Below are 17,157 nucleotides of genomic sequence, written 5' to 3'. Positions count from 1 at the left end.
TTGTGAGAACTTCTTTGGCATTTCCTGAAGCTGTACAGTTGTGATCTCCTGTTTGGAATTATTCCTCACAACTCTATACATCTGTGATTTTGGTAATGCTTTAATAAGGGATGGTGGGTGGCAACTATTTGCTAACAACAGCGAGTTCCTGTCTGTGGGTTTATGGTACATCGTGGTTTCTAGTTTGATCCCCTCCTTAAAGATTCTTAGATCTAGGAAATCCACTTGACTTTTATCATGTACCATTTTAAACTTCACAGGTGTTGTCAGTCCATTCAAAAATTCAAACCAAGACATCAGACTCTCCTCATCACCTCTCCAAATAAGAAAGACATCATCAATGTACAGCCTATACATGATGTACAACCTGTGGCGCGGCACTTCCTTGAGATGAATCATACAGTGATGGATCTACATTTTATTCTAATAGATTATGTACCTCCCTTAAAATGGGGTGGTGATAGGAAGAAGAAAGAAGAAACTCTTGCAGCTGGAGACATGCTGGATATATACCTTGGGGACTGTACACCCAGGAGGCTTGAACACGAGCATAGACTGGCACTGTTATCTTTAAATACAGAAGTTGTGAAAAGTACACTACCATACTCCTTGATGACATGGGGCGATGAGCTTAACTTACTTATTTATTCAATACATATGGCTTAACAATGGGATGTTTTACACCTGTTGTCTATATACACAGAAGTTGTGGAAAGTATACTACCATACTCCGTGATGACATGGGGCGGTGAGCTTTGCATATGTATTGGTAGGATCTACATCTTAGCAATGGTAGTAAGTTATAGGGGTAGAGTTAGGTTTACTGTACCTTTGACTGTTAATGTCCCTCCCCTGATGGTATAGGGACACATACTTATGAGTTAGTGAAGAATAGGTACTAGATATTCTGTCTTCCATATTGTTACTATTCCCTGATTTTTATGCTTATGGAGTTGGAGAGGGGATGACTTTGTGCATATTATGGGAGGCTATATATAGTACCCACTATGGCATTTTATAGTTTAGCTCTTAAAATTGAGCTAGTGAAGAGGTAGGGATTCTCATATAACATATACCTCCTCTGGTTGTATTGACTTTTCATATCTACACTGCTGGAGCTATGTGAGGGTGGACATGCAGCATTCCATAGTGTGGCATCTTAGTTGGCATTAGTCTACTCTTGGTGGTGTTAGGGACGCTATGAGCCATGTCCTTTGTTGTGATTTATTGTGGCAATATTGCAGGTCTTGGTAAACTGTGGATGTTATTTTATTTGCTCCTCGGACACCTTACTTGCAGTGTAGCTCTAGAGTTATGATAAAGGGGCGTGTCCTAGTCTAATGAAAGTACTATTGGCCACTGACATGCTATGATGTATGGATGCACGCCTCCCCCTTACACAGCATGGCTCTTAACACCATGTGGGGAATGTTTGTCTGTATGGTGTCCATGATGGCGATTTAGAAGCACAATACGGATCCTGTTTACATAGCATGCTTATACACAAGGTGGGTAATATATTTCCTTATGTCCTCTATGCTTTCCTTATATAAATCGTCATGGATACTTTGAGCCGTACAGGTTGTTGTGTTATTATAACATGTATGATGGGTACGGTTATGATGATCTGTCTCCTGGATGTAGGTGTTTACTTGGATTTAGGGTATAATTTGTTACTAGATACATGCACTGTATAGTTCATGAGGATTATGATTATGATTTGCACTGCTGATATGAATTTCATATCCTGAAATGATTGACATGTTTTGATACACTTATTACTGTGTGGATACTATCACCTATATGTAATATCACCTATATGCAATACTGTAGATTTGTGTTAAGAGTTTGTGATTGGTTGCAGGGGATATGGGAGGATCCTGTATTTCCATTTAAACACTGTTTTGTTCACTTTTTGATTGTCTGAGGAAGGAGTGAATGCTCCAAAAACGTTCACAATAAAGTTTGCTGTGAGTTAAATCCAGAGAGTGCAATCATTGGACTGTGGTATATATATATATATATATATATATATATATATATATAAATACACACACACAGGTATATATATATATATATATATATATACGTGTGTGTTTGTGCTTTTTTATTTTTTATTGAGGTTTACTATATCAAAACAATTGCAATTTAGAGGATTATGTCTCCAAGAACACACAGTAAAATTACATTTTACATAAATTTAGAAGAACACAGACTATAATAAAAATAAATAAAACAAAGCTTAGCACTTTAAAAAAAAAAAAAAATTGCACTCTTGAACCATCTAGGCTGAAGTTATGAAATATAGGGGCCATTAGGAATTATAGCAGAAATTGCCACTGTTGGACCCATTGTAGCTTAGATACGAAAATGGAAATATCATTACCTAAACCTGTTTTAAAACGTTTAAATATACTGAGTATGAATAACTAGCATTTTAATATTAAACAAAGCTGAGCATATATAACTGCCTCTTCTAGGATAAAATACAATAGGACTCCTAGTCAAATAACAAATTACCCAAACTGATGTTGTTGTTTTTTTTTTATTTGTAAAGTTTTTTCATTGAGGAGTAAGCATACATAACATAGCATAATAAGATAGATAACATATTATTACAGTAGAGAGCAGACCAAGGCCAGCATCAACAACATTCAAAAGATACAAACCATTGCCTGAAAGAATGCGACCCACTATTATTAAACCTTATTTTCTAAGATAATTGAGCAGAAAAAAAGTTCACTTTCGTGCTGTATATAAGTTTAGTATGATAAGACAACGAGCAAAAGCCGTTCTAACTTGGCCCTAAATAACTATGGTTAGTGTGAAAGGAGTTAATTTAATGCTAGAGAACCATAACTTGAAAACTCACAATGTGCTAGTAATAATAAAAAAAACATATGATCATAACTGTTCTAAATAATATAAATGAGACCAAATCACCTTCCAGTGTGAGCCTAAAACAAGGACTGAGGATAACCGTTTCCTCTGGGTACCCCTTCTAGAGCTTTCGAAGTTTTAATTATATGTATTATCAACCTTTTTATCTGACTGTTTAATAAACAGTGAATTCTAGGTACAGTATCACTACAAATGGAAGAGGAACTAAGAGTGACATTTATTATTATTCCATTTTTAGATGGAGAAAGATCATACATTGTGTGATGCTAAGAATGATTTAAGCTACTGTAGGAGGGGGAAGACTGTGTAGTATTAGCGTTCTGTTTTCTACTAGCTGCAGTGCTGAGTAGTCACCACAGAGGTGTCTGCATTTTATTTGCAATAAAATTAGTATATAACTTGACTAGCAGACATCATTAAGAATACTGACAAACTTTCATCAAGGTAACCCCACAATCTGGATGTGTAAATTTGTCTCGGCCGTTGACAGAGCAGGAATATAATAGTCATGGGTAAACCCTTAATACAAGTGCTTCAACATCAGAGAAGCAGTTAGTGACTACATCTACTAAGGAGGGGATCCTATATGTGTCAATAGATGTTGAACAATTGTACATCCTATACAGTTAGTTACTGAGAAACAATCGCCTAGATTACGAGTTTTGCGTTAACAGGGGTGTGGTGCTAACGAGCAGTTTATGCTCACCGCTCACTTGCAGACAGCGTTGGTATTACAGGTTTTTACAAACCCGGCATTAACCGCAAAAAAGTGAGCGTAGAGCAAAATTTAGCTCCACATCTCACCTCAATACCAGGGCTGCTTACGTTAGCGGTGAGCTGGCTAAACGTGCTCGTGCACAATTTCCCCATAGGAATCAATGGGGGAGAGCCGGCTGAAAAAAAAACCTAACACCTGCAAAAAAGCAGCGTAAAGCTCCTAACGCAGCCCCATTGATTCCTATGGGGAAAATACATTTATGTCTACACCTAACACCCTAACATGAACCCCGAGTCTAAACACCCCTAATATTACACTTATTAACCCCTAATCTGCCACTCGCCGACACCTACATTATATTATTATTTCCTAATCTGCTGCTTCGGACACCGCCGCCACCTACATTATACTTATGAACCCCTAATATGCTGCCCCCAACATCGCCGACACCTACATTATATTTATTAACCCCTAATCTGCCGCCCCCAATGTCGCCGCAACCTAACTACATTTATTAACCCCTAATCTGCCGCCCCCAACCACACCACCACTATAATAAACATATTAACCCCTAAACCTAAGTCTAACCCTAACCCCCCCTAACTTAAATATAATTTAAATAAATCTAAATAAAATACCTACAATTAACTAAATAATTCCTATTTAAAACTAAATACTTACCTATAAAATAAACCCTAAGCTAGCTACAATATATTTAATAGTTACATTGTAGCTAGCTTAGGGTTTATTTTTATTTTACAGGCAATTTTGTATTTATTTTAACTAGGTACAATAGTTATTAAATAGTTATTAACTATTTAATAACTTCCTAGTTAAAATAAAGACAAATTTACCTGTAAAATAAAACCTAACCTAAGTTACAATTACACCTAACACTACACTACAATTAAATTAATTACCTAAATTAAAAACAATTAATTACAATTAAATAAAATTATCTAAAGTACAAAAAAAACAAACACTAAATTACAGAAAATAATAAAGAAATTACAAGATTGTTAAACTAATTACACCTAATCTGATCCCCCTAATAAAATAAAAAAGCCCCCCCCCCCCCCCAAATAAAAAAAGCCCTACCCTACACTAAATTACAAATAGCCCTTAAAAGGGCCTTTTGCGGGGCATTGCCCCAAAGTAATCAGCTCTTTTACCAAAAAAAAAATTACAATTCCCCCCCAACATTAAAACCCACCAACCACACAACCAACCCTACTCTAAAACCCACCCAATCCCCCCTTAAAAAAACCTAACACTAACCCCCTGAAGATCACCTTACCGAGAGACGTCTTCACCCAACCGGGCCGAAGTCCTCAACGAAGCCGGGAGAAGTCTTCATCCAAGCCGGGCAAGGTGGTCCTCCAGATGGGCAGAAGTCTTCATCCAGACCGCATCTTCTATCTTCATCCATCCGGGTCGGAGTGGGTCCATCTTCAAGACATCCGACGTGGAGCATCCTCTTCTTCCGACGGCTAAACACAGAATGAAGGTTCCTTTAAATGACGTCATCCAAGATGGCATCCCTACAATTGCGATTGGCTGATAGAATTCTATCAGCCAATCGGAATTAAAGGGCCACTAAACCCAAAATCTTTCTTTCATGATTCAGATAGAGAATTCAAATTTAAACAACATTACATTTTACTTCTATTATTTATTTTGCTTCATTTTTTAGATATCCTTAGTTGAAGAAAAAGCAATGCACATGGGTGAGCCAATCAAACAAGGCTTCTATGTGCAGCAACCAATCAGCAGCTACTGAGCATATCTAGATATGCTTTTCAGCAAAGAATATCAAGAGAAAAAAACAAATTAGATAATAGAAGTAAATTAGAAAGAGGTTTAAAATTGCATTCTCTTTCTAAATCATGAAAGAAAAAATGTGGGTTTCATGTCCCTTTAAGGTAGAAAAAATCATTTTGACTGATGCAATCAGCCAATAGGATTGAACTGGCATTCTATTGGCTGATTGGAACCGCCAATAGAATGCCAGCTCAATCCTATTGGATCAGCCAATAGGATTGAACTTCAATCCTATTGGCTGATTGCATCAGCCAATAGGATTTTTTCTACCTTAATTCCAATTGGCTGATAGAATTCTATCAGCCAATTGGAATTGAAGGGACGCCATCTTGGATGACATCATTTAAAGGAACCTTCATTCTGTGTTTAGCTGTCGTTTGAAGAGGATGCTCCGCGACGGATGTCTTGAAGATGGACCCGCTCCACGCCGGATGGATGAAGATAGAAGATGCCTTCTGCATGAAGGCTTCTGCCAGTCTGGATGACCACTGCGCCCGGCTTGGATGACTTCTCCTGGCTAAGTTGAGGACTTCGGCCCGGTTGGGTGAAGACGTCTCCCGGTAAGGTGATCTTCAGGGGGTTAGTGTTAGGTTTTTTTAAGGGGGGATTGGGTGGGTTTTAGAGTAGGTTTGGTTGTGTGGGTGGTGGGTTAATGTTGGGGGGGGAATTGTAATTTTTTTTTCAGGTAAAAGAGCTGATTACTTTGGGGCAATGCTCCGCAAAAGGCCCTAAGGGCTTAAGGGCTATTTGTAATTTCGTGTAGGGTAGATTTTTATTAGTTTAAAAATCTTGTAATTTCTTTATTATTTTCTGTAATTTAATGTTTTTTTTTGGTACTTTAGATAATTTTATTTAATTGTAATTAATTGTATTTAATTTAGGTAATTAATTTAATTGTAGTGTAGTGTTAGGTGTAATTGTAACTTAGGTTAGGTTTTATTTTACAGGTAAATTTGTCTTTATTTTAGCTAGGTAGTTATTAAATAGTTAATAACTATTTAATAACTATTGTACCTAGTAAAAATAAATACAAAGTTGCCTGTAAAATAAAAATAAACCTTAAGCTAGCTACAATGTAACTATTAGTTATATTGTAGCTAGCTTAGGGATTATTTTACAGGTAAGTATTTAGTTTTAAATAGGAATAATTTAGTTAATGATAGCAATTTTATTTAGATTTATTTAAATTATATTTAAGTTAGGGGGTGTTAGGGTTAGGGTTAGTCTTAGATTTAGGGGTTAATAACTTTAATATAGTGGCGGCGACGTTGGGGGCGGCAGATTAGGGGTTAATAAATGTAGGTAGGTGTCGGCGATGTTAGGGACGGCAGATTAGGGGTTAATAATATTTAACTAATGTTTGTGATGCGGAAGTGCAGCGGTTTAGGGGTTAATATATTTATTACATTGGTGGTGATGTCCGGTTTGGCAGATTAGGGGTTAAAACATTTATTTTAGTGTTTGCGATGTGGGGGGGGGGCTCGGTTTAGGGGTTAATAGGTAGTTTATGGGTGTTAGTGTACTTTTTAGCACTTTAGTTAAGAGTTTTATGCTACGGCATTGTAGAGTAAAACTCTTAACTACTGACTTTAAAATGCGGTACCAGGCTTGACAGGAGAGGGTCTACCGCTCACTTTTTGTAAGACTCGTAATACCGGCGCTCTGCAAGTCCCATTGAAAATATAGGATACGCAATTGACGTAAGTGGATTTGCGGTATTTCCGAGTCTGGCCAAAAAAGTGAGCGGTACACCTGTACCTTCAAAACTCGTAATATCAGCGGGCGTTAAAAAGCAGCGTTAGGACCGGCCAACGCTGCTTTTTAAGGCTAACGCAAAACTCGTAATCTAGGTGAATGTATATATAAGTCAATAGCTAAACTTAAGAGCTTAAAATAAAAAAAAAGCACACAAAGGAAAACACATTATTATGACTAATATTGTTTAACATTCTATCTCTATTGCATTTAGGCTCAGTATAAAAGACAGTTCAGTGTAATTAGATTCAGTATCTAGGAATGAGTGTAAGTCATTACTGGCTGGAGAATAGGTGCTGATGTTGAAAAACCGTAGGTCGAAAGGTGCGTGGCAGTCCCTGAGGTTAGGTGATACGCCTCTGTATGGCCCTTGTAGACCTCAAGTTTATCCAACACCAGTTTTCAGTATCATATCGCAGGATATCTCAAGTGCAAGGTGTGCTTCTACTGGTAAGAGTTTTATATAGCTGACAGCTCGATCATATAAGGGGGAGCAAGGTTGAGGAGATAGGCTTTGAAGCTCCAAAGATGCAAGGGGTAAAGCTTTATAGAAAGCTAGAGGGCTTGTTAGCACATATGAGTGCCCTCTGTGACCCACAGGTGAGTTTCCAATAGTGATAACTGTCCAGGCTGTGGGAGCAGGCCCAAAGGTTCAACTCACCCCATCCACACAGTTTAATGTGAACACTGTGGGACAGCGAAGATGTGGCATGCTGCTATTGTCAGGAGGCTGCGATTCTCCTCTCCAGTAATATTTTAAGTGGACACTCCGACCAGTGGTGTCTGTAGCGATCATCTTGCAAAATCAACGGCTGGTCAAGAATGTCGAGCAAGGGGAGGAAGCTTTCTAGGATTTCCTGTTTAAGGTGCTGAAAATGATCGTCAAGAAGCTGTGCTCTGTCGAGAACTCAAATTCCTCGAAAACTCCAATCTGATGTCACTTCCAGTGACTCTTTTATTTTCACTATCTGTTTTGCCTGTCTTGGGGGGCCCACCACTGATCCTCTGGCATACACCCCAAGTAAAGCTTTAGGGATGAGGTTTACAAGGGGGTCTTTGCCCCCCTTGAACCCCCCACGTGGAGGCAAAATAGATAGTGAAGATAGGCGATTACAGTGCCCATCTGATTAGTTGTGAATCTTGTCACTCACTGAGACTTGAACCAATCAGATGTATGGAATCACTGGAAGTGACATTAGATTGGAGGCTTTGATGAATTGGAGTTCTCGATAGAACACCTGCAGCGCCCGTGTCTCCCATCGGTCAACAAGCAGAGCTATCTCCATTTTACTAGAGTAGGTGAAAGAGTATTTCAGCTCTCCTTGATCTTTAAAGCTGGAAGGTTAGTTGGTGGGTTGATAGGCAGGTTCTCTCTTAAAGTAGTATCTGGGTGGTGTTGGTAACTGATGATATGGCCACTGCCTAAGGCATCAACGGTGTGAATAAGGAGGTATAGATCGTATATGCTGCAGAAATTAAATTTAAATGTTCCACTTGTAGCAGGGGATCTAGAGGGAAGATTGGCACCTGTTGATGCTGTGGTCGTTTATAGATAATTAACGGATTGATGTTTTAGTTGTTGGAGCTCCAGGTTTTGTAGTCATGCTTGTTCGTTGCTTGAACATTCTCCCCTGATGTTGTTTTTTATTATCTAGAATTTATATGAAGTTAACCTCCAATTTCCCCTGAAGTTGGCAAGGGGAAATCTATTAGAGATAGAATGTAGCTATACAGTTTCTGTATAGTACTAAATGTTTCCACTATCCTATGTGACTGAGCCCTGTCATATGGGTAATGCAACTTTTTTATTACTACATTTACCTTTTTTTATGTATTTTGATTTATTATTAGACTGAGACATTTTAAATACATTTTTTCCCTCTTCACCTAATTTGCAACGCAATGTTCAACTGCTACAATATATTATACAACTTTAAAATAGCTTTATTCTCTAGTTAAACAACATATTGCAATTGAGCTGGTGCTTTAGTGTAACTGCCTAATTGTTTCACTAAAAAAAAATCTCATCGCAAAAAGTGAAAAGAAGTCTACCTGTGGGCTAACAAGTAATTAGTTTGTATACTGGTATAAGCAACCAGAGCAATTTTGAGCTGTCAAATCTCCCTTTAAATGGATACTAAACCCACATTTTTCTTTCATGAGTAAGATAGAGCATGCAATTTTAAACAACTTTCTAATTTACTCCTACTATACATTTTTCTTTGTTCTCTTGGTATCTTTATTTGAAAAGCAGGAATAAAAACTTAGGAGCCAGCCCATTTCAGGTTCAGAACCTGGGTAGTGCTTCCTGAATGGTCGCTAAATATAACCACCAATCTGCAAGCGCTTTTTCAAATAAAGAGAAAAAAAAAATTATAATAGGATTAAATTAGAAAGTTGCTTAAAACTGCATGCTCTATCTGAATCATAAAAGAAAAAAATCAAAATGTATGCTTACCTGATAAATATTTTTTCTTTCTTGACACGGTGAGTCCACGGATCATCTAATTACTATTGGAAATATCACTCCTGCCCAGCAGGAGGCGGCAAAGAGCACCACAGCAAAGCTGTTAAATATCACCTCTCTTACCCCCAACCCCAGCCATTCGACCAAAGTAAAGAAGAGAAAGGAAGCAACAAGGTGCAGAGATGCCTGAGGTTTATAAAATAACAACAAAACCCCGTCTTCAAAACAGGGCGGGCCGTGGACTCACCATGTCAAGAAATAAATAAATTTATCAGGTAAACATAAATTTTGTTTTTTTTCTAATGACACAGTGAGTCCACAGATCATCTAATTACTATTGGGAATCAATACCCAAGCTAGAGGACACAGATGATAAGGGAGGGACAACTCTCCCTTATCATCTGTGTCCTCAGACAACAGGGAACCTAAACAGAAGGTTCCACTGCTTGAAGAACCTTTCTCCCAAAGGGCTCAGACAGGGCTCAGACAACAGGGAACCTAAAAAGAAGGCACCACTGCTTGAAGAACCTTTCTCCCAAAAGAAGCCTCAGCCGAGGCAAAAGTATCAAATTTATAGAATTTGGAAAAAGTGTTTAGAGAGGACCAAGTTGCAGCCTTGCAAATCTGTTCCACAGAAGCTTCATTTTTGAATGTCCAGGAAGAGGAAACAGCCCTCGTAGAATGAGCCGTGATTTTCTCAGGAGGCTGCTGTCCAGCAGTTTCATAGGCCAAGCAAATTATACTCCTCAGCTACAAAGAAAGAGAAGTAGCCGTAGCTTTCTGCCCCTTACGTTTCCCCGAGAAAACTACAAACAGAGCAGAAGACTAACGAAAGTTGCCTGTAAATAGAATTTCAAAGCATGCACCACGTCTAGGTTGTGCAGAAGACGTTCCTTATGAGAAGAAGGGTTAGAACATAAATAAGGAACAACAATCTCCTGATTAATGTTCCGATCTGAAACTACTTTAGGAAGAAAACCTAACTTAGTACGTAAAACTACCTTATCCAAATGAAAAATAAGGTAAGGAGACTCATACTGTAATGCCGAGAGTTCTGAAACTCTACGAGCAGAAGAAATAGCAACAAGAAAGAAGACCTTCCAAGATATCAACTTAATATCTAAAGAATGCATAGGCTCAAACGGAGCCTGCTGAAGAACTTTAAGAACAAGGTTAAGACTCCAGGGAGGAGTAACTGGTTTAAACACAGGCCTAATTCTGACCAAGGCCTGACAGAACGATTGTACATCTGGTACATCTGCCAGACATTTATGTAACACAATAGACAAGGCAGATATTTGACCCTTCAAAGAACTTGCCGATAAACCCTTTTCCAAACCTTTTGGAGAAAAGATAAAATTCTAGGAATCCGAATTCTATTCCAAGAGTAGCCTCTGGATTCACACCAATACAGATATTTACACCATATCTATAGTAAATCTTCCGGGTAACAGGCTTACAAGCCAAAATCATGGTCTCAATGACCGACTCTGAAAAACTGCGCTTAGATAAAATTAAGCGTTCAATCTCCAAGCAGTCAGCTTCAGAGAAACTATTCCTATAAGATAGGGGGCGCCCTAAGAAAATACAAGTGTATCAAACCTAGTATGGTGTTAAAATAAATATCAGATCTGTTTAACAGAAATTATAAATCATAAATTATAAAATATATCACAAACAGTGCATAGACAGTTAGTGGTACTCCAATAATTCCAATCATACAAATAAAGAGTCTCTGAGGAGTGAATTGAGGGTAATCTTAGGCAGCAATCTGTAGAGAACCTGGCCAGGATCCCATAGAGATAATCTACAAAATAGAAAAGAGACAGATGCGCCACATGGCCCGATATTGTTTGTTCAACACAGTGAATATGGTCTAGTTGTGTCAGTGCAAACTCACAATTTAGGGAGCACTCCAGTTAGTGCAATAGAAGCAGTCTGGGATCAATCACAGTCACCCAGCAGACCGACCTCTTGGATAGGAAGGATTAATCTGTGGTGGAAATACAAAGAGACACAAAGGTGCCTATATGGCCTAGTACAGTTTGGACCCAAGAAGTAGTACTGTGTATAGTTGGTAATATACTCACAATTGGTAAAGCATCTTCAGTGATGCTAATCAGGCAGGATGGGATCAATACAGTCACCCAACAGACTATGACAGGGTTCCCACAGGAGGCAATCAGCAGAAGTCCAAAAAAGGCCAAAATTGGTCCAAAAAATGCACAAGAGCAAGTGTTTTATAAAAAAGTAATAAAGTTTACTATTTAAAACAAGTAAAAACAAGCAACGCGTTTCTCAGCACACAAGCTGTTTCATCAGGCTTACTTTTTATTATTGTAAATTATACTTTATTATTATATATAATATTAGCTATAATATAGCCACACACACATAGATAACGTCACAATTTGCACTACACACACACAGTGTGTATACATGTATGTATTTATATATATACAGATTTTAAGTTCTAGTAAACATCTGCCACAATATACATCACATGGGGTTTATACTCTAATCATTATAGGTTCTCTATATTGTTATTACAATTAACCAGTATGTCACTCACAGATTACTATAATATCACACCTGCCATTAATTGGTATGATAGTAATGTTATATACACTCTCACATAGATAGGTACTCGCAATTTTAAAAGTTTTCATTGAGAATCGTTATTATTATGACTGGGCCGATGGTTTAACAACATTTTATCTCACTGATCATATATGATATTGGTGATGGATATAATACTTACATCTCCCTTATTTTTTAGACACTAGACAAACTATAATATACTTTCATTGATACGGGTCATGATATTATACTTACACACCCTCCATTTGCAGTATGATGATAGGTTAGAACAACCTGTATCTATTGGTTGTTATCCGGATGTAATCACGTGAGAAACAACCCCTTTGTAAATAAGGAGATTTCAATAGCCTCTGACAGATAATCATTCATTGACGAGTTCTAGCATAGAATAGCAGTCTACATACTGTCCACTGTTATATTATAATACAGATACTCCTATATAAACTCATTTTGAGAACATTGTACACTCCCTAGTAGGAATATAAACTGTCAGATAGCGATGAGGGAGAAAAAATCTGTAACCGTATTGGGAATTGGCAATCAAACTTTATTACTTATCAAAGTTCGTCATCCAAATAGCAGAGCGGTGCTTTGTTTGAATATCCCAGCACAGCAGGACACTCACACTACATATTTGTTATATGGCTATCTTTTAAATAGATTAGACGAACACTTATATTAGAGCCGCGGCATTTAGGCGATACACGCATGCGCATCTGTAAGACAGAGACTGACAGATGATATCACACGCATGCGTAGTTACAACTAGAGAACGCCGTAGGAAATACAAACATGTAGATCAACTCTCCATTGACACTCGATATAACAACACTAACTTCACGTAAGTCAACAAATCTTTTAAGCTGCAAATATATACTGTCAATCCATTCTTTAGCTTTCAATAGAGAGAATCTATATAAATATATATCGCGCACTACTACTCTGTTCGGTGGTGCCCAACAGGATTACTAATGTTTTAGGTTGATGAATACATATGAGAATATAAAGATGGGGAAATAAATATACTTATACTGTAAGTAAACATCAATTTATTACATTGTTATGCCCTTTAATGTGAATCACATATGTCATCCACTATAGTAAATGCTGATAGGGTATATTCAAAGGGAGTTGCCTTTGGCCACCCCCCTAACAGGTGTGTCCAATTAAGCTGATACATATTTTGGTTATAAATAGCAAGTGTTTTAGTTATATGTTGTAAGCCTGATGAAACAGCTTGTGTGCTGAGAAACGCGTCGCTTGTTTTTACTTGTTTTAAATAGTAAACTTTATTACTTTTTTATAAAACACTTACTCTTGTGCATTTTTTGGACCAATTTTGGCCTTTTTTGGACTTCTGCTGATTGCCTCCTGTGGGAACCCTGTCATAGTCTGTTGGGTGACTGTATTGATCCCATCCTGCCTGATTAGCATCACTGAAGATGCTTTACCAATTGTGAGTATATTACCAACTATACACAGTACTACTTCTTGGGTCCAAACTGTACTAGGCCATATAGGCACCTTTGTGTCTCTTTGTATTTCCACCACAGATTAATCCTTCCTATCCAAGAGGTCAGTCTGCTGGGTGACTGTGATTGATCCCAGACTGCTTCTATTGCACTAACTGGAGTGCTCCCTAAATTGTGAGTTTGCACTGACACAACTAGACCATATTCACTGTGTTGAACAAACAATATTGGGCCATGTGGCGCATCTGTCTCTTTTCTATTTTTCAGAGAAACTAGATTTTGGTGAAAGAAGGGCCCTTGAAGTAGAAGGTCTTTCCTCAGAGGAAGTTTCCAAGGGGGGAGAGATGACATCTCCACTAAGTCTGCATACCAAATTCTGCGAGGCCACGCTGGAGCAATGAGAATCATCGACGCCCTCTCTTGTTTGATTCGAGCAATGACCCGAGGAAGGAAAGCGAACAGAGGAAATAGGTATGCTAGACTGAAATTCCAAGGAACCGCCAGAGCATCTATCAGTACCGCCTGAAGGTCCCTGGACCTCGACCTGTACCTCAGGAGCTTGGCATTCTGACGAGATGCCATGAGATTGAGATCCGACTGTCCCTATTTTAGAATAAAGCTGGAAAACATTTCCGGATGAAGTTCCCATTCCCCCAGGTGAAAGGTTTGTCTGCTCAGAAAATCCGCTTCCCAATTGTCCACTCCTGGAATGTGGATCGCAGATAGACAGCAGTTGTGAGTCTCTGCCCACTGAAAAATCTTGGACACCTCTGACATGCCCAAGGAGCTCCGAGTTCCTCCCTGATGATTGTTGTAAGCCACTGAGGTTTTGTTGTCCGATTGAAATCTGATAAACCGGGCTGAAGCTAACTGAGGCCAGGCCAGAAGAGCATTGAAGATTGCTCTCAGCTCTAGAATGTTTATGGGAAGAACTGAATCCTTCCAAGTCCATGTCCCCTGAGCCCTTAGAAGGCCCCAGACTGCTCCCCAACCCAGTAGGCTGACGTCCGTTGTCACAATCACCCAGGAGGGTCTGCAAAAACAGGTTCCCTGGAAGAGATGATCCTGAGACAACCACAAAGGAAGAGAATCTCTTGTGATTTGATCCAGATGAATTTGCAGAGATAGATCCGAATAATCCCCGTTCCACTGTCTGAGCATGCATAACTGCAGAGGTCTGAGGTGGAAACGAGCAAACGGGATGATGTCCATAGCAGCTACCATCAGACCGATTACCTCTAGACATGTGCGATTCGGTTCAGATCGATTCGGAAATTCGGCAAAATTCGTAAAATTCAGGATTTGGATTGATCCGAATTTCCGAATTAAAATAGTGCCGAATCTACCGAATAAGTCCGAATTAGTTCGGATTTATTTGGTAGATTCGGATGGCCATGGATTACACTAGTATTGTACATGATATTAGTTTTTATCACTCTGCTATGGGTTACACCTAATATACAGTACATAATACTAGTCTAATCCCACCTAACACTTACCAAAATTCCGAATTTCCGAACCGAATCAAACCAAATCCAGCCGAATTTATTAGAATCCGAATGAATCCGAAACAAATCCGAACCGAATTTATTAGAATCTGAATGAAACTGAAACAAATCCGAACCGAATTGATTCAAATTTTTCCGAATTCGAATTTTTCCAAACTGTACTAGGCCATATAGGCACCTTTGTGTCTCTTTGTATTTCCACCACAGATTAATCCTTCCTATCCAAGAGGTCAGTCTGCTGGGTGACTGTGATTGATCCCAGACTGCTTCTATTGCACTAACTGGAGTGCTCCCTAAATTGTGAGTTTGCACTGACACAACTAGACCATATTCACTGTGTTGAACAAACAATATTGGGCCATGTGGCGCATCTGTCTCTTTTCTATTTTTCAGAGAAACTAGATTTTGGTGAAAGAAGGGCCCTTGAAGTAGAAGGTCTTTCCTCAGAGGAAGTTTCCAAGGGGGGAGAGATGACATCTCCACTAAGTCTGCATACCAAATTCTGCGAGGCCACGCTGGAGCAATGAGAATCATCGACGCCCTCTCTTGTTTGATTCGAGCAATGACCCGAGGAAGGAAAGCGAACAGAGGAAATAGGTATGCTAGACTGAAATTCCAAGGAACCGCCAGAGCATCTATCAGTACCGCCTGAAGGTCCCTGGACCTCGACCTGTACCTCAGGAGCTTGGCATTCTGACGAGATGCCATGAGATTGAGATCCGACTGTCCCTATTTTAGAATAAAGCTGGAAAACATTTCCGGATGAAGTTCCCATTCCCCCAGGTGAAAGGTTTGTCTGCTCAGAAAATCCGCTTCCCAATTGTCCACTCCTGGAATGTGGATCGCAGATAGACAGCAGTTGTGAGTCTCTGCCCACTGAAAAATCTTGGACACCTCTGACATGCCCAAGGAGCTCCGAGTTCCTCCCTGATGATTGTTGTAAGCCACTGAGGTTTTGTTGTCCGATTGAAATCTGATAAACCGGGCTGAAGCTAACTGAGGCCAGGCCAGAAGAGCATTGAAGATTGCTCTCAGCTCTAGAATGTTTATGGGAAGAACTGAATCCTTCCAAGTCCATGTCCCCTGAGCCCTTAGAAGGCCCCAGACTGCTCCCCAACCCAGTAGGCTGACGTCCGTTGTCACAATCACCCAGGAGGGTCTGCAAAAACAGGTTCCCTGGAAGAGATGATCCTGAGACAACCACAAAGGAAGAGAATCTCTTGTGATTTGATCCAGATGAATTTGCAGAGATAGATCCGAATAATCCCCGTTCCACTGTCTGAGCATGCATAACTGCAGAGGTCTGAGGTGGAAACGAGCAAACGGGATGATGTCCATAGCAGCTACCATCAGACCGATTACCTCTAGACATGTGCGATTCGGTTCAGATCGATTCGGAAATTCGGCAAAATTCGTAAAATTCGGGATTTGGATTGATCCGAATTTCCGAATTAAAATAGTGCCGAATCTACCGAATAAGTCCGAATTAGTTCGGATTTATTTGGTAGATTCGGATGGCCATGGATTACACTAGTATTGTACATTATATTAGTTTTTATCACTCTGCTATGGGTTACACCTAATATACAGTACATAATACTAGTCTAATCCCACCTAACACTTACCAAAATTCCGAATTTCCGAACCGAATCAAACCAAATCCAGCCGAATTTATTAGAATCCGAATGAATCCGAAACAAATCCGAACCGAATTTATTAGAATCTGAATGAAACTGAAACAAATCCGAACCGAATTGATTCAAATTTTTCCGAATTCGAAATGCTCCGAACCGAAATTCGAAAAAATCTGAATCGATCCGAACCAAACCGAACCAAATTTTTTCGCCATGCACATGTCTAATTACCTCCATACATTGAGCCACTGATGGCTGAGGAGAGGATTGAAGCGTCAGG

Source organism: Bombina bombina, chromosome 1, assembly GCF_027579735.1.
Source record: "Bombina bombina isolate aBomBom1 chromosome 1, aBomBom1.pri, whole genome shotgun sequence".
Lineage (NCBI taxonomy): Eukaryota > Metazoa > Chordata > Amphibia > Anura > Bombinatoridae > Bombina > Bombina bombina.
The sequence above is the reverse complement of the archived record's forward strand: the minus strand, read 5'-3'. Positions refer to the sequence as shown.